The sequence below is a fragment of the Salvia splendens genome, unplaced genomic scaffold, assembly GCF_004379255.2.
Source record: "Salvia splendens isolate huo1 unplaced genomic scaffold, SspV2 ctg23, whole genome shotgun sequence".
In the NCBI taxonomy this organism is placed as follows: Eukaryota; Viridiplantae; Streptophyta; class Magnoliopsida; order Lamiales; family Lamiaceae; genus Salvia; species Salvia splendens.
Window position 1 is genome coordinate 1 of NW_024598866.1, and position 19861 is coordinate 19861.

The 19861-nt window shown below is 36.1% G+C and overlaps 1 non-coding gene and 3 pseudogenes across 1 annotated transcript; 2 read left to right on the top strand and 2 right to left on the bottom strand.

The window, feature by feature from the left end:
* Positions 1–100: 100 nt before the first annotated feature.
* LOC121789391 lies at positions 101–5886 on the top strand (annotated as a pseudogene).
* Positions 5887–9662: 3776 nt separating this feature from the next.
* Positions 9663–9736, top strand: TRNAT-AGU. Its single transcript has one exon. It is a non-coding gene; the product is annotated as a tRNA-Thr (tRNA).
* A 4684-nt stretch (positions 9737–14420) lies between these two features.
* On the bottom strand, positions 14421–15711 carry LOC121789389 (annotated as a pseudogene).
* Positions 15712–17460: 1749 nt separating this feature from the next.
* On the bottom strand, positions 17461–19148 carry LOC121789390 (annotated as a pseudogene).
* Between the last annotated feature and the right edge of the window lie 713 nt (positions 19149–19861).

Genomic DNA, 19861 nt, shown 5'->3' on the forward strand with positions numbered 1-19861 from the left:
CCACTTTAGCCTACGTTACGTGCATGTGTCGCAGGTACCCAGGCCGAGGCTGGTGCTTCTGTCGCGCACTAGCACAAGGAAGTTCCTCAACGAGGACGAAATGGTTGATATGATCAAGGACGTCGGGTTCCAGGTACTCGTGGTTAGACGGTCGTTACTAACGTCGAACCTCAAGAAATTCTCGCGGCTGATAAACTCGTGCAGCGTGCTGCTCGGCGTGCATGGCGCGGGGCTCACGAACGAGTTATTCTTGCCCACGGGCGCCGTGATGATCCAAGTGGAAATTCTCGGCACCGAGTGGGCTTCCAACACGTACTACGGTGACACGGCCCGCGCCATGGGCGTGCACTACTTGCGCTACCGGATCGACCGCGACGAGAGCTCGTTGGTCAAGCTATACGGCCGCAACAGCTCGGTCCTAACCGATCCGGTATCAGTGTACAGACAGCATGGTCAGATACCTTGGAGACTTATATATCTTGATCAACAGAATGTGAGAATCAATCTTGCTCGATTTAGGGAGACGATTGTCGAAGCGCTTAGTATTGTTACGGATTCATTTGCTAGATAATACTATGATTGTTTTGGTCATAGTTAATTACAAAGGATTGAGTTTGTCATTGTACATACATACATAAGAGAATTGTATTGATCACCCACTAAAATTGGGCACATTTTGTTTTCATTTGTTATGATTCTCTGATTTCATCAAAATTGTATAATACCAAATGTGAGATTGGTATGTTACATAGTTGAACTGATTTCATGTTGTACTGAAGTTCGTAGTAAAAATCGATTGGGAACGATTAGGATCTTATTATAATTGAATGTTGATTAATTTATAATGTTGGGGTTATGTATGTGTTAGTTATGTATAGACTAATCAAATGCAAAATAATGTAGATACATTTCGTGCAAGAGATGCATATTACCATGTTCCCCTAGTGAAAGAGAAAGGATTGAGAATATAAGAGTACACGAGCTATGACTTGTAAAAGAAGAAGGGCATGGGAAAAGTCTAGATTCATACTCCTCCGTTATATAGTAATGGAAGCGTTTCTTTTCAGCACGGAGATTAAGAAAATTGTATTAGGTGAGTTAAGTAAATGGAGAATAAAATGGAAAATGAAAAAGATAGAGAGATGGAGAGAGAAAAAAAGTAAGAGAGAGTAAAGTAGGTGTGGAAAAATGTGTTGACTTTTACTATAAAGGGAAATGACTCTATTACTACAAAACGTACTAAAATGTCAAAATGACTCTATTACTATGGAACGGATGAAGTAGTATATTGTAATCACAATATATTTTTTAGATGGTGAATTATTGGTATTAGAGCCAAAAGAAATATAAATGTCTCTAATGAAGAAAAAATAGTGCTATGAAATCGACCCAACCAATCACAAACATAAACAAAATAAACACAACGATTTCAATACATAATTTTCGGATATATTGTGCAATGAAAGAACATACTGTATAAGCAAAAAAAAAAAGAAAAAAAAAGAAGGAACCCTAATTCTAATAATAATAGTATGAATCAAGTTGGGACCCATATACTCACTTCGTTCCATAATAGTAGAGTCACTTCTTTTCGGCACGGAGAGTAAGAAATAGATATTAAACATATTAGGTAAAGAGATAATAAAGTACTCCCCCCCGTTCCATAGTAATGAAGGCGTTCTTTTCGGCACGAAGATTAAGAAAAATTGTGTTAGGTGAGTTAAAGTAATAGGAGAATAAAATGGAAAATGAAAAATGTAGAGAGATGAATAGAGAAAAAAGTAAGAGAGAGTAAAGTAGGTGTGGAAAAATGTGTTGATTTTTACTAAAAAGAGAAATGACTGCATTACTATGGAACGTACCAAAATGACAAAATGACTCTATTACTATGGAACGAAGAGAGTAGGAAAGAGAGAAAAGCAGAGAAAATAAAATAAGAGAGTGAATAAAGTAAGATGGGGAAAAGTGTTACTTTTTACTAAATAAGGAAATGACTCTATTATGATGGAACGTACCAAAATAGAAAAATGACTCCACTACTATAAACGGAAACGGAAGTAGTATATTGTAGTATGAAAGTCGAAACTGTCACCATAATCGTGAGCTGATTCAATCTTTTTTAGAGTATGCCAAAAAGTGCTAGCCAATTTCACTTACGCTACTACGCTTTTGCATAAAAACCACAGCAGCCGGCCATTAGCCTTGGAAGAAGCTGCTTTTGTCGAATTCGATTTCATCTTCTTTTATGAAAGATTGAATAGTGCAAAGTGAAATTAATAGAATACAAAAGTTGGGTCCTTTAATTAATTAATTTCTTCTTGAAATTGGAACTATTATAAGAATTTCAGAAAGGGAGGGAGTTGCCTTACAACCACGGTTCTTGTTGCTGTTAATGTAATTATAAATGTCTGTTTATTTCAACTTTAAACGCCAATTGATGTTAGCACACGCTAGCTCTTAATTTGTGTGAGAATGAAATTCTAACAAAATTCATTTCCAGCACTAAAATAATATGATTAATTGAGTTCATAGTACACAAGCTAAATCCTCATATAACTGTTTTTTCTTGTGTTATGCTAGTAGTATTTAAATTTAACTATGCAAGTTCATGGTACACAAGCAATAAAAAATGTCACGCTGACTAAAAAAATAGCCACTATTACTATATGGTGATTTACTATTGAAAATAATTCAAGCTAGTTCACTATTAATTTAGATTTTTATCAATCTATAAAATATGAACAAAAATAATTCAAGCTAGTTGATCACTATTAACTTAGATTCTTATCAATCGATAAAATATGAACTATTTGACCACTTTATCCTACAATACTCAATCATATATTTATTTTTATCCTGTAAAGTACTACTGGTCTGTTTATACTCTTAATTGGTGAATTTTTTAAGACTAAATTCATAAGCTTAAAAATCGGCATTTCAAGACTATTATAATCAAGGTATAAAACAGCAGTAAACACGAACTCTTTCTAATTTATTAATGTTAATTAAAGGCTAATTTTTATCTCTACCATTTCAAATCGCTTTCTTTATTAGTTCACTACTTCATGCCATTTAAAATCCCTCTAAAACAAGAAAAGCCTGTATTTGTATTATGCTTTGGAGGCCAAATGTCTCGAGTTCAAGTCCTTTATGACGCAACTTTTAAATTCATAGTAATAATTTACCAATAAAAAGATATGATGTTCAACATAATATATACAAACATTATATATCAATGATCAGCCGGCAATATTCCAGCCTTTTGGGATTCTCCGGCCACCCATTTATTCTAGATTTCTAGTCATTCATATCATTTCGTGTAGATCATATTTTTTTAAAGTCAAATCATTCAAATAATTAAAATCGAGAAGTCTAAGATTTATAAACACTCATCTTTTTTTGGTCACTTAAGGTTCTAGATTGAAGGGTTTTTCTAGGCTGAATTACACTGTAATTACATAATTAAGTTCAACTAATACAAGTTTATGGATAGTCATTTTTGGCTATGGTGACAGGGACACTTTTCTAGGCCAAATAAATATCTTACACATATATTTCCATCCAAGAGGGGCACAAATTAGGAAGATTAGTTGGGCTATCCTAAATTTAGGTTTAGATATGAGGATTTGTGAGTGTTCCATCCATGTTTTGTTGGTTTAGGAAGTGTATTTGTTTTTTTGGGCTGGGCTGGGCTGGGGGATGGAGAACGGCCAATTTTGGGCCGTCCATTATGTATGTTTCTAATTTTGACATCTCTTGGTGTAGAGTAGGTATGTGATTTAATTAGAATGTTAATTGATTTTTTTTCTTAAGAATTTTATTATCAAATTACATATTTAAATTAGATTATAGTAAATGAAATGTTAGACATAAAAATTAAATAGTATTCCGCATGTCCCATAAAATATGTGCACTTTCCATTTTCTTCCACCCTACAAAAATATGTGTATCATTTTTGGGAAGTTATCCCAATTTATTACCCCTATACAATAACGTATTTACATCTTATACCACTATTAAACACCACTAATAGTATGTGTCTCATTATCAACTAACACTACTTTAACTGTCATTCTCCTTCTCTTTCTTATTTTACCAATTTTGTTTTAATTTCTGTGCCATGCCAATTGCCTGTATTTTTATGGGACGGAGGGGTACTAATAGAAGAGATCAACTCATAAGTCATGAGTAAAATTGTGGGTGTTAATTCTTACTAGTACAAAATAGAAGAGGTAAAAAGTGATAGTCTGAGTTATGACCTGACTAAGCGATTGTCTTGAATTAATTTGCATTTGGATAGAAGTGTATAATATCGTATTTACAGAATCCAAAATATAATGTATTGGTCAATTAAAGATAAGAATTGATTGAATGATTTTAGAATTGGAAATGTTCAAGAATCCGGAATGAATTATACATAAACATGCCATTCAATTGTATATGCCGTAACCAGATATAGTAGAATTACAATTACCAACATATCCCTTCTCGAAATTATCTATTGATTACTCGAATCCAATTCATAACTCTAAAATAGAAATAAGCCTTACCAATTAATTTGCGTAATTGACCGACCTTTGGTTTCTCTTTCTCATCACTACCATAAAACCACACCACCACTACTCTCGGTTACACTAATTCATCTCCAATTAAAATGGTATACCACACCGCAATGCCGAAGCGGAGCATAGCAGCGTCGCTCGGCTCCGCCCTGTTCCGCCTCGGCAGCGGCGCTCTTGTGGTGTTCACGTTTGTGTACACTTCTGGTCAGCCTTCACCACACCCCCCACCCCCACTCTCGCCGCCTCCCTCCGCAACTTCTACGACGACCCGAACCTCAGCTACGCGCTCGGGTCGTCGCCTCCGATGAAGGGGTGGAACGAAAAGAGGCAAGAGTGGCTTAAGCAGCACCCCTCCTTCGCACCCGGAGCTCCGACCCGGATCGTGATGGTGACCGGGTCGCAGCCGGGGCCGTGCAAGAACCCAATCGGAGACCACCTCCCCCTGAAGCTGTTCAAGAACAAGGTGGACTACTGCCGGCGCCACGGCATCGACATCTTCTACAACAACGCCCTCCTCCACCCTCAAATGTTCTCCTTCTGGGCCAAGACGGCCGCCGTCCGCGCCGCCATGCTGGCCCACCCGGAGGCCGAGTGGATCTGGTGGGTCGACTCCGACGCCGCCTTCACCGACATGGACTTCCTCCCTCCCCTCCCCCGCTACCACCGCCACAACATGGTCGTCCACGGCTGGGCCCACCTCCTCAAAGAGAAACACACGTGGACAGGGATCAACGCAGGAGTATTCCTCCTGCGCAACTCCCAGTGGCCCTGGACTTCCTCAAAGTGTGGGCCAGCATGGGCCCACAGTCTCCGGACTACGCGAAATGGGGCCAACCCTAAGCTCGGTCTTCAAGGACAAGATCTTCCCGGAGTCTGATGATCAATCCGGCCTCATCTACTTGTACCTAAAGGAGAAGTGGGGTGAAAAAATCTACGTGGAGGATGAGTACTATTTCGAAGGGTATTGGCTTGATATTGTCCCGACTATCGAGAATGTAACGGCGAGGTACACAGAGATCGAGAGGAATGTGGCGGCGCTGAGGAGGAGGCATGCGGAGAAGGTGAGCGAGGGGTACGGTAGGGTGTGGGAGGAGCAGCTTAAGGGGAGGGGGGCTTGCGGAGGCCGTTCGTCACGCACTTCACCGGATGCCAGCCCTGCAGTGGGGACCATAACCGGATGTATTCGGGCGAGAGCTGCTCTGATGCCATGACGAAGGCGCTGACATTTGCGGATAATCAAGTGCTTAGGAATTATGGGTTCATGCACACGGATCTAAAGGATCCCTCCACTGCTAATCCACTTCCATTTGATTTTCCTGCCTGATTATATAACTTTTTTCATTCATTTTTCTTTTTTAAACTTTTTCATCAATCGTTGTTAGATAATATGTATTCTTTGCCTATCTTTTTTACTATCAAACTATGTCAATTTTGTCACATTGTTAGAGCTTTTATTTATAAATGTCCAAATGTTTAGATAATTCGTCAATTTATTCATGGATATAAAATGTCCCACAAAAAATTTGACAATCAAAATATCGATGTGGCAGCTGAGAAAATATGTAATTTTAAACCAAATAAAATGTGTATTCTCTGCTAGCAAAGTAATATTCCCAATCACATAATTTTTTTAGGAAATTTTATTTTAAAATATAAAATGGCAAGGAGTATGGTGTTACAGACGTGCTCCGCAACGAACCGGTTATCAATCTTCTCGCGATGTAACAATGATCAATTCCTCGACAAGTTCGAAGTTTTGATCACGAATTTGCTTATCTGCGGACGTTTTCCGCTTGGCAGCAAAAGAGACGAAAAGAAGTTTGTTTCACAAGTTAGGTTTAGGGAAAATATTTCATTCATAATCCTCATTGGTCAATGAAATACCCTATTTAAGACTAAGGACCCTAGGGCAGTTCGACCTAACTTAGGCATTCGGGAAAGAACCGCAAAGAAAACCCGAACGGAGCTTATAATTAAGGCCCGACTCAACAATAATTTAAATAGAGTTCAACATAAACTAAAATATTCAAAAAAAGGAGAAAAACCGACATAACTAAACCAAATAAAACTTTCGCTCCTCTACTTCTGGAATTTACTCGGCGGCTTCAACTTGTCTCGCGGTCTCAATGTTCTCATCGGCGCTGATTCCCCCTTCTCACGGACGCTCGTCGCTGGAGTTTCCTCGGACTCTGTCTCCTGCTCCTGACTTGCGGTAGCCTCCAGCACCGGAGGTGTTATCGGGGGACCCGTATCATATGGCACCGCCAGAAAGATAGTTATTGCTCAATGCGTTTTGTTTCTGAGAAGTAATTTTACGCAAATGAGTGTAATAATCATGTTCATATGATTGATCCTGTGTAACATGTACAAATATCTGTATGCAAAGCAGGTTAGTTAGAGTTCATTATTCACCTATTTTTCTATTTCTTGGAGTACTATTTTGTAACACTTTTAATTCAATTGATTTACGAAGAAACAAAAAATACAGTCAATTGATCCTGATATGCTGTGATGTACGGGAAATCATGTGGTAAATCACTTGAGCAGTGCTAGTTATTATTTCTCGAGATCTGAATTACTATATGAAAATGTTTGAAATTGCATTATCTGTATGAAGTCAAAAGAAGTTAATTATGATCATATGAATTAATTGGTAACTACGTAGGTGGTATCATTAAATTAAAATGATTAGAAGTTAAAAACGCATTTGTTTGAAACCATATGAAAATATCGTTTGATAATGATTATAAATATCAAGGATTTTGATTTGGAAAAATATCAGTCAAGATTATAGAAATATGCACGTTATGAAATTTATGGTGAAAATGATACTTATGTGGAGTTATGAATTAGTAGTAGTTGCCTTATATAATATATTATGCAGAATTATTTACGATATTATAAAGTATGCTGTGATTTTTTTCATTCAAAATTTGTACATGATTCAAAAAAAGAGAACGCCAAATTAAAATTAGGTGGACAGGAGTTCTAAACTATACACTAAACACCTTATCAGTAACTTATGTAAGTATATAATATTAAATAAAAGAATTCAATTACCCGATTCCAATTCTGCTTCCAATTCCAATAAAAGAATATTTGAATATGGTATATGTTAGTAACACCATATTTCATCCCAATGAAGCCTCCAATTTCAATTTCATAGCTCCAATTCTATGTTCCCAAACACACTCTAATAAAATTCAGTAAAATACTACGATGGATAAAAGGCTTGAGAAAAAAATGCCTAGTCAAGGAATACCAAGGTGACAATCCTATTTGGTATGTCACATCCTTAAATTTTTGACAAATGGAAATATATATATAAACTCAATTCCATCTAGAGATATAAAATATGAAAACACTCTAAATATAAATGTACACCATATATTACGGGGAAAATTTATGCATATTCTATATATAATAGACACACTATATATTAATACTAATATATATACCCATATAATATATAGTAGTAATTGAAATGACGAGCAATTTTTTTTTGAATAATAGTTTTAGATTATAAAATTTTTATTTAATTGCTTTAGATTGCAACAATCATTTGTCTTATTTTTCTTATGAATTTTTTTAATAATATATTGAAAATGATTAATGTAATTAAATTAGTTTTTATATCATCTTATAACTATTATTAATAATAAAATTACTTTTTCAGATTATCTTATTATTACTAACTATTTTTATAATTTAACATAATGTATAATATTCATACAGTTAATATATACACTATATAATTACCCATATAATTATTTAAATTATACACTACATAATCATTTGTATTTATTAATTTAATTTATATAGTATTTAATGCCATCAAATTTGAAGTTATAATTAAACTTTTTATCTCTCTATATTTTTTTATTTATAAAGAAGAAGAAAAGTAATCTCCTAAAAATCTTAAAATGAGTGATGTGATCATTTTTTTATATTAATTTACGTCTAAGATGTCTGAGTGAATAAATCATTTAATAATTTAAATTCATGAAATGATGAACCTATACGTATATATAAAATATAGTATGTGTGTATATATAGTGTAGTGCTATTTATTATACATAGAATGTGCAATCTTTCCATATAATAAATGGTTTATATTTAGAGTGTTTCCATATTTTATATATCTAGTTGGAATTGAGGTTATATATATTTTCATTTGTAAAAAATTTAAGGATGTGACATACCAAATAGGATTGCCACCTTAGTATTTCTTGACTAGGGAATTTTTTCTCCTGAAACTTGGTGAAGGTTGGTGGTAATACCTAGGGATGTCAATTTAGCCCGCAACCCGTGGGCTGACCCGAATAGCCCGCCAAATTTATAGGGTTAGGGCTGAAAATTTCCAGCCCGATAAAATTACAGCCCGATTAGCCCGCACCCGATTAACCCGCAACCCGTTAGGGCCAGACCCGAAAACCCGATGGGCTGGCCCGGAAACCCGATAAAATTTATATTGTTCTATTTGTTTGACTCTAATTTGACACTTCATTGCTTATTTTATAATACAGATTACTGAAAAAATTACTTTCCATTTTATATATTAAATATATAAATTATATATTAAGTTTTTATTAATATAATAATAGATAAATGAATTAGAAACTTCAAATTCACTAAAAAATATATTTAAATTTCTAAACATGCTTTAAAATTTCTTGATGTTTATGTTTTATGTGGCATAAATCTCAAATATTAGTATTTGATCATGTTAATATTTGAGTTTACGCATATATCTCAAATTTATCATAATTAAATATTTTACATTTTATAAATATAACTAATTTTCACCATTATTTATTGGATTGATCGCATGTTAATTTTATCGGTAGCAACCCGATTAACCCGATGGGCTAGCCCGAAACCCGAGCTTTTAGGGTTAGGGCTGAACTTTTATAACCCGAAAAAATAACAACCCGATTAGCCCGCACCCGATTGACTCGCAACCCGAATAGGGTTGGCCCGAAACCCGGTGGGCTGGCCCGATTGACATCCCTAGTAATACCCGAAATGAGAATTGGATGTTTATGAATAGTGATTTATTGAATATTATAAATAGAAAACGCGAAATGTAAATTTCTAGAAGCTCTCGTAGCTCAGTTGGTTAGAGCACCCGTTTAGTAAGCGGGAGGTCTTGAGTTCGACTCTCAACGAGAGCACAACGCCCATAATTATATCTTTTTAAAATCTTGAATTACTATTTATTTAGGTTTTCTGATTTCTTGTGTTACATTTTTCTTCCCTTATAACCTTTATGACTTTTGTGATCATTACAACAATCTAAATCATAATAATATGATTCCTCTTTGATTCACTCTCATTAAATTCAGTACAATCAAATACTCAGGCCCAAACTCTCAATGGGCTTAGGAACTCATTTAGGCCCAAGGAGAACTCGTTTGCTTTTTCTCAGACTTGAATGACAAAATATGCAATCTGTGTACTTCATTCTATTCAAAAATTAACTATATTCCAATTTCTATTGCAACGCCAAATTAGTAGTAGGATAGATTTTTCGTTAGAATAGGGTCTAATTTTCGAGCTTGGACGGGCCTTGAGATGTTTTAACAACTGTATTTTTTTTTCCAGTTGATCTTTTGTTATTACCTTGGTTTAATAACAAAAAGATCAACTAGGAAAAAAATATTGTATAGTTATGCATATGTTTATGCTCGTTTTTCTATTGATTCTAACAATTCACATTCACATTCACATTCACATTCACATTAATAAGTATATATCTACATCAATCCATAAAGTACTAGAATCCATATAAAATATTCAAAATTTAATTTAGTTCGGTTTTCTATCAAGCATTAATTACGCGTGATACCTTTATATAGAAAATGTTCAAAATTTCAAATTGAAAATTGTCTTGAATATATGGGCAGAATGTTGCATTCAAAACGGAAAAATGGAAAAGTTAAATTTGACCGAGCACAAAATAAATGGAATGGACTATTTGGCTTTTCTTTTCTATTCCCTTGATTGATGGAATACTTTTGCTTTAATTTCCTTTTTATCGGATGCTAATCAATGCAAATAGTCACTAGGGGTGTGCATTCGGGTTTCGGTTCGTTTTTTTTACCAAAATCAAACCAAAACCGAAAAATCGAATTTAGTTCAAAATCCAAACCGAACTGAACCCTAAAAACCGAAACCGAAAAACCGAAAACAGAACTTAAAAAACCGAAAAACCCAAACAAAACTGAAAAAACCGAAAAAAAAATAATATTAATATATATATGTGTAATTTATTTTATTTTATATATTCTAATAGAATATTTATATATAATATAAAATTAATAATAAATATAATATATATTATATAGTAGAATATATTAAAAGAATATATATATATATATATATATATATAATATATATAAATTAATAGAATATATATATATATATATATATTTCGGTTTTTCGGTTTTTTGGTTTTTTTCTTCACCCGTACTGAACCGAACCGAAAAATCAAATTTTTTGTATTTTCAAAACCGAACCGAAAAACCCGAACCGAATTTTAAAATTTCGGTTTGGTTCGGTTCGGATATTCAGTTTCCGGTTTTTTTGCTCATCCCTAATAGTCACTCCTCCAAACTCGGATAACTGTCCACATATTTTCATTTACACACTACTCACCCCAAATAAGAGAATATATTAGTGGTAGTGATCTCACTTGTGTGATAATCTATCCATCATCATCATGTGGTCATAGAAAAGATGACAATTTTTATAAATGAAATTACAGCTATTTACAAATAATTATAAATAAGAGTGATAGTTATTATAAACATGTATAATAAGGGATATACTAATATGCTAACTAATCTTAAAGTGCTAACATACATTCAATCACGTGCTGCTATGTGGCACGAAAAATGCAATATACATTTATAGAAGTGATAGATGAATTTTGGCAGATTGCATTTTAATTATAGGCAGATTGCATTTTAGTTATATGCAGATTGCATTTTTTATTGTTGAGTTTTACATTTTAGATATTGACTGTTTAATTTGCATTTTATATATAGACGGATTGCATTTATATATAGTTTATTTTGCATGTAGACAATTTATGTTAAAATGTAATTTACAATCTGCGGAAATGCATGTATAACTTCACAAATGTGTATTGCATTTTAATTTATGTTTACTATATTGCATTTTTCATGTCACATGACAGCACGTGATTGGATGTAAGTTAACACTCTAATTAAGGATGCACCCTAGTGCTCCCCTGTATAATAATCTCTTATAGTAGCATGCATAAATGGATCTAATTAATATAGTACTATGCTTTTTGTATTCAGTTTAGCTCTATTTTGTTTTCGGTTTTAAGCCTGTAAAGAACTGATTGGCTCTCCTTTAACAATAATATCTCTCCACTTTGAGCTTCAAAAAGGATTTTTATGAATTCTAATTTGTTCGTTTAATTACGCTTTTTTCTTAGAGGCCGCAAAACCTGTTGTTGCTGTTTTTTTCCTTAACCATGCAAAACTTGTTGTTGTGTCTGCAGAAAAGAAATTAATAAAAAAAATCGATTAATATTCACCAAATACAAATCAATAGTTATGAAGCTTTTTATTGATTTGATTTTGATATTGACATACTAAATTTTGGGTAGACATTAGATTTTTAGATGGACGAGTCACCGCCAATTTAGGTGACAGATTTCGATACTATTTTAGGTTTGTTTTATTGTTAGATTGATTTCATTATTTTTTTAATATTATTTTGTTTATGATTGAAATTGTAAATTGTTTTGTATTGATAGCTTTTTTTATTTGAATGTTTTATATTGGAGAATCCGAATCAATTAAAAGCTAAATCAATATTTTATGATAGACAAAAATATAATTTAGCCAGAGAATAATAAACACGGACAGTTTTATGAAAAAATTCTCAATTTATATAAAAGGTAGATAGAGGCATTTAATTTGTGCATTTTATTAAATAAGGTAAAGTGGCAGTCATAGTGGAAAATAAGGTGGAACCTAATTGATGTAATAAAATAATTATAGAGCCCTTGGGCATCTGCTTTTACTCTGCCGTTCCCTTTTTTTTTGTTATTCAAAACACACGACTTATATAATCCCACATGCAAAAATATCATACTCGTTTCGTATGTAACACAAGTTCAAAAGTGACTTTTTTTCGACAACAAAATAATAACATGATAATATAAGTCCATAAACGAGTACGTGTCAAGACCCCTACGTACAACTAGTGATTCAGATAGTATTATTATTTAATAACATTTAATTGATCATAATTACATAAATATTCTCTCACGTCCGTGTTTCTAATTTACTAAAATCATTATTGATTGGATATATCCAACAATTTGTTAATTTGTACTATTTCAAAATTGAAAGTCTTATCATAAAAACCGAAGGGATGATACTATTTTTACTTTGGCTTTTCCCCTTAATTTCAGTAAACTTCACAACTTTTCCTCCTTTAATCATATCCCCAAGTTAAACCTTCTGTTTTTCTAATTGCCACTTTTTTAGTAATGTATAATGAATCAGGACACATCATATTTAGTGAAACATGGATTTTTATATACTTGACTTTATATTAGATTTGTCCAATGGCATCATGCATGCCTCTCAATTTTCTGTTTCAGGACACTATTTATTTACACTTATTTTGTCCAATAATTTACAAAATCCTATCCCTACAATTGTCTCCATTAACTAATATAAAAAAAAACAAATAAAGTGGGTCACTTCTCTGGTCACAAATTATCCAACTAATGACTCAAGCCTCAATTTATTATTTGAAGCATAATTATTGATAATTATTTTATCAATTGAATTGCGCTAAGTATGTTCTTTATATTATAAAGAAAGCCAATGCTGACACACTCAAGTATTGTTATTAATTTAAATTTTTTAAATAACATATCAACCATTTTACATTATTCAAATCCATGTGATTATCAACTAGTTTAAAGATGAAGAAGAAATCTTACAATATGTTGGCAATAATTTCAGCTTTAATTTAGCATGCATACTCAGAAGGTGACATATAGAGAAAAGTAAGTGGAACACTAGAAGTAAACCACATATATAAAGCCATACAGCAAACATTAATTCACGTGCTTTACATGATCGGAAAAAACAATAAATTGCATATAATTAGTAATTCCGAATTTCGTGAAAAAAAATAGTCATGACTTATTCAAATGATGACTACCAGAAATATCTTTATTTTAGCATAAAGAAAAGGTCACAAATTTGTTGTAAAACGCAAAACCAGCAGTAAAGCATATTCCACGAGTTGGGGTGTATGTACAAGTGTAACCCGTGGCGTGGTCCACATTTACCAAACATAGATTAAATCAAACAGATGGGATGGGATGCCCCACAACCATATCACATGTAACTGTATGTCTATATCCTAATAAAAATGGACGACATAGTTTAAATCATTTCCAATAATAATATTGGCCACTCTCCTCTATTTATTGCTCCACACTACTCAATCATATGAACATGAAAATTACATTCATATTAACTCAAAATCTGCAAGTGAAATCAATTTCGTTGATATAATTAGTACTCCATCCTTGCACCGATAATAGTCACATTCGTAGTTGATATCAGTTTTAATATAAAATTGTTAAATTATGAGAAAAAAACGGGTAAAGTGAGAAATAGAATAGAAAAAGTGAATAAGTTAAGAGAAACTTTTCATATTGGTATAAAACTAATTTTGATGGATAGACTAAAATATAAGGATAAGGTTTTTTTTATAGAATGGGTATATACTATTTAGGGATACAATTTACGCATAACATAAAGTGAAAAAATGTGAATGGAAAAAGGTATGTGATCAAGCAGGATAATCAAAGGGAAGTGGAATGACGGTGGAGGGATCGTGTAAATCCGGGTGCATGAACCCATAATTCTTGAGCACTTGATTATCCGCAAAGGCGAGCGCTTTTATCATGGCATCAGAGCAGCTATCACCTGAATACATCCGGTTGTGGTTCCCAGTGCAGGGCTGGCATCCAGTGAAATGCGTGATAAACGGCCTCCGCAAGTCCTCCTTCCCCTTAAGCTGCTCCTCCCACACCCTAGCGTACCCCTCGCTCACCTTCTCCGCGTGCCTCCGCCTCAACGTCCCCACATTCCTCTCGATCTCCATGTACCTCGCTGTTATATTCTCGAAAGTCGGGACAATTTCGAGCCAGTACCCTTCGAAATAGTATTCATCCTCCACGTAGATTTTTTCACCCCACTTCTCCTTTAGGTACAAGTAGATGAGGCCGGATTGATCATCAGACTCCGGGAAGATCTTGTCCTTGAAGACCGAGCTTAGGGTTTGACCCCATTTGGCGTAGTCCGGAGACTGTGGGCCCATGCTGGCCCACATGTCTAGGAAGTCCAGGGCCCATTGGGAGTTGCGCAGGAGGAACACTCCTGCGTTGATCCCTGTCCACGTGTGTTTTTGTTTGAGGAGGTGGGCCCAGCCGTGGACGACCATGTTGTGGCGGTGGTAGCGGGGGAGGGGAGGGAGGAAGTCCATGTCGGTGAAGGCGGCGTCGGAGTCGACCCACCAGATCCACTCGGCCTCCGGGTGGGCCAGCATGGCGGCGCGGACGGCGGCCATCTTGGCCCAGAAGGAGAACATTTGAGGGTGGAGGAGGGCGTTGTTGTAGAAGATGTCGATGCCGTGGCTCCGGCAGTAGTCCACCTTGTTCTTGAACAGCTTCAGGAGGAGGTGGTCTCCGATTGGGTTCTTGCACGGCCCCGGCTGCGACCCGGTCACCATCACGATCCGGGTCGGAGCTCCGGGTGCCAAGGAGGGGTGCTGCTAAGCCACTCTTGCCTCTTTTCGTTCCACCCCTTCATCGGAGGCGACGACCCGAGCGCGTAGCTGAGGTTCGGGTCGTCGTAGATGTTGCGCTCCGGGGAGTCGTGGCGGCCGAGGTTGGTGTGGGATGTTTCGGCAAGGGCGGAGAGAGTGCGGGTAATGGGGTGGGGTTGAAGGAAGACCAGATGGTCCAGATGAACATGAACGCCACAAGAGCGCCGCCACCGAGACGGGACACGGCGGAAAGGAGCAACGCGGCGTTGCTCCTCTTGGGAATTGCGTAGTGAGAGTGGTCCGGAAAAACCATTTTTAGTTTGAGTGGAATAGCAAGCGGGAGTGGTGGTGGGGAGGGATTAAAGAGGAATTAATGGTGAATATAAAAAGGTTAACGAAACAAATAGGCGGTTAATTGAAAAGACACTTCAATTCTAAACCTTTAACTTATACTCCCTCCGCCCCATAAAAATATGAACAATTGATATAGCACGAAAATTAAAATAAAATTGATAAAATTAAAGAGATGATGTGAATAGTAATTAAAGTAATTTAAGTCGAGAATAAGAACTTTCTTATTAGTAGTGTTTAATAGTAGTATAAGTTGTAAATAAATTGATGTATAACCATGATAATTGAGATAATTTTCAAAAATAGAATAATGCATATACTTTTGTGGAACGAAAGGAGTACTAAGTAGTATTCTCTTTACTAGATTGTTACTCCATCCGTCCCATAGTAGATGTCACACTTTCCTTTTTAGTTTGTCCCACAAAAGATGTCACATTTCCTCTTTTGGAAAAAGTTTCATCCCACATCAATTATAAAATTATATTTTCTCTCACCACTTAACACACAAAATAACATCTCATAAAATCCCGTGTCATCTCCCAAGTGTGCTATCTTCTTTGGGACGGAGGGAGTAATAAATAGCTAAAGTGGAGAGATGATAAAGTAAGAGAGAGAATAATGTAAATGAGAGTCTTGTCTACTTTATCTTCTCTCCACTTTAACTATTTATTATTATTTTTTATAACGAGTGCAGAAAATAAAATGTGATAAAATTTCAGGGACGGAGGGAGTAGTATTCTCTTTCATACTTTATCCATTCTCCTTTTTCTCTTACTTTACTGATTTTTTACATATCTCTTTTACTTTACTGATCCTCAAAGCCATCGCTGACCATCGGCTCTGGATCTGGCATGCTTACTTCGGTGTAGCGGGGTCGAACAACGACATCAACATCCTCAACTCATCTAACCTCTTCACCGAGCAATGCAATGGCAACGGCTCGGCCATTGAGTTCACTGCCAACGGACGCCCATATCATATGGGGTACTACTTGGCAGATGACATGTACCCAAGGTGACCTGTTTTTGTGAAGACGATCAGCTGCCCAATGAGTGACAAGAGAGTTTTATTTGCGCAAAAGCAGGAGGCTGTGCGGAAGGATGTGAAGCGGACATTTGGTGTGCTCCTAGCGCGGTGGGCAATAGTGAAAGGTCAGGCACATTTCCGGTACAAGGAAGTCATCGCCGATGTCATGCATGCGTGCATCATCTTGCATAACATGATAGTCGAACACGAAGGTGGAAGAGTCACCGATTGGGGCGATGATGAAGCTGGATCTAGCTCATGCACGGCGAACCGCCCCACGTTCGAGGATTATCGATGAGCTACAATGAGGTTCTATCTAGACAGGCCTCAATGCACAACCAACAAGACCATGCTCAGCTCATGAACGACATGATTGAAGAAGTTTAGGACCGTAACCGCCATTGAGAATTTGGAGTTTTTTTAGTTCGTACTGTAATGTTTGAACTTTCAATGAAATGAATTTTTTTTCCCCAATTTTTTAGTGTTTTAATATTTAAATAAATAAAATGCTTAGGGCAAACTATAGGGCGGCCTATAAGGCATCCCACTGCAGGTGAATGGGTAGGAGGATAAAATGCTAATGTGGCGGAGCATAGGGCTCCCCATTTTAGATGCCTAGAATTATTACAATTCACGTGCATATTTTAGTAGAGTATATGAAACCTACTCTAATTTATATGCATAATAATTCTAAGATAACATATTAGACTTAACTAAAACAACATTAACACGACATGGCGTTCAAGCATTTACTCCAATTATTTTCTTCACAACATCAGCTTTGCCACTGAATTGACATATTTACCACCTAAACTTCTTTAACAATTTGAGTTTCCTCAGCATCCTTGCAGGTCTCTCCACCTGAGATACACAAGTCCTGCGCGATAATGCGTATAAGCTCCGGCTACGACAAGAACATGGAAGAGCTGGTGGCTGTGGCCGGCAATGTCGAATTTCCCCGGCATCCATCTCTCGGGGATTCTCATTGCATATACCAGTGCTCCTATGCCGTAAAACAGCCCCATCAAAACTTCGTATCCTGTAGTGTGGAGAGCCTCCGGCTGGTGCCAGAACAAGATTAGCTTGTGTAAGATGGGGGCTGCACCAGAGAAACCCATCCCAAAGAAGAGGGATGCTCGGAAGGTGCGGTACTCGGGGCTTTGGAATACCGGAAGAAGAGATGCCAGGATTGTGCCAATTCCCAGTAGAGTAATGAATCCCAAGTAGAGATTGCAGAAGAAAGGATAGCACATGAAGGAGTAGTATACGGGCGGGTAGAAGGATGTTGAGATAAGAGCAGCAATCCCTGCATAGTCGAGCCGAAGCATGATGTATGCTACGCGCTCAGAGTGACAGGAGAGCAAGTGGCATGTGCTGCTGGCTAACAAGCAAACATAGCCCCACCCAAGAAAGCAAAGAATGGCCAACGGGTGATTGGCCTCACCAACAAAGGAGCTATTATGTTCGCCACATCCTCTTTCATATGATGCTGAAAAAAAAATTAAACAATGCAAATTATGTTAACGATGGAGAGGCCAAAACTAGTTTGTTAACAATGGCGAGGCCAAATAGTATATTAATGATGGTGAGGCCAAAACTAAGGTACTAAAGCAAAATTATTATTATTATAATGTTAAAGGGAAAGATTCCAACGAATAAATCTCAGTGCCACCCATTAAAATAGAAGTTATTATGTGCAAGGCTTAAGACAAAGGAACCTGCTTGCACATCGACGGTGCAATGACAGATAATAAATTAGTTATCAGTATACAATATGCTTAAACCTTAAGATGAGGTGAGCATTAAACACAACACTACACACTATATTAAAGCTAGTTGCTGACCAGACAAGGGTATCAAGATACAGTCTACTCGTCAATTTCTTTTAAATATAAACCACCCAATAATTGCATACAGCTGAGCATCTGGCGAAAAATTCACATTTGTAGGTTATAAAACAATAAAATGGATTCTCAATTAGTTAGGCCTATGAAGCCTCATCTATGCTGGTCAATGATAAGGTAAACACAAGAAACACCACCGTAAAGAGGAAGTAGAGTACCAGAACACAAGTATCAGTGTGGTTGCTGTGAGTCAGATTCTCTGGTAAACAGTTAGAGAGGAGTTCCACAATGTGCCAATTAGACAAGTATGGTGACAAGTTCATTGAAGGCAATGCAGTTTTCAACTCCTCGCGAAGCCTCTGAAGATCGGGCATATGTGGCAAGGATGGGACAAGTAATAAGTTCTGCATGCAACTTTTGAAAGTCCGCATTCCTGAGTGCACTTGGCAAATTCAGGTCGACAACATTTGGAACCTTCATTGCAGTGTAAATGGTTAGAGAGAGGAAAAGGAAGAATCCAATCAAATGCCTGCACAGAAGAGAGAAATTGAATGAATGATGGGGAATATTTCAAAAGATGTAACCATAATAAGACAGTAAAAACGGCATCAACACCAAGTCCAAAGTAATGACAACAGTAAAAGAAGGGCAAGCGGAAAAAACATATGAGATATCCAGAAAATCAGTATAACTCTGTTTCCAGCACAAATCCAATGCCCCACACACCTATTTGTGGTAGAATCACTCTATCATGCTCTTTATTCTTAAAGCAGCATTTAATATGAAGCCACACATCTAAAATAAAAATTAGCACAACATCACAGCAACATCTTTTGTATTATTATACTATTAAATGCAAGGGCATCAAACAGTGAAACTTGGACACATCATATTGTTCCTTTCAAAATCCATTATGATTATCTTTCAATGCTTCCAGCTCCTCTCCAGCTGACTTTTCAGGATTACGCTGCATAAAGGGCATCCACACATTGCAATATATGGTAGTGGCCACATGGCCATAACAGGGATGTGTTTTGTAATTAGTCCTACTAACCACCAAAAGCAATTTAGATAGATGGTAGACGTACATTAAGGCTACCTTTCAGCAGGCTAAGCTTAATACATCAATTCCTTTACCAATTAGAGCAATTGTATTTTTATGTACTGGAATCAGCTTGAAGCATTAAGTTCATATTAAAACTGAATTACGATTGAGTGCGATGTGAAACAGTACGCAGCAAA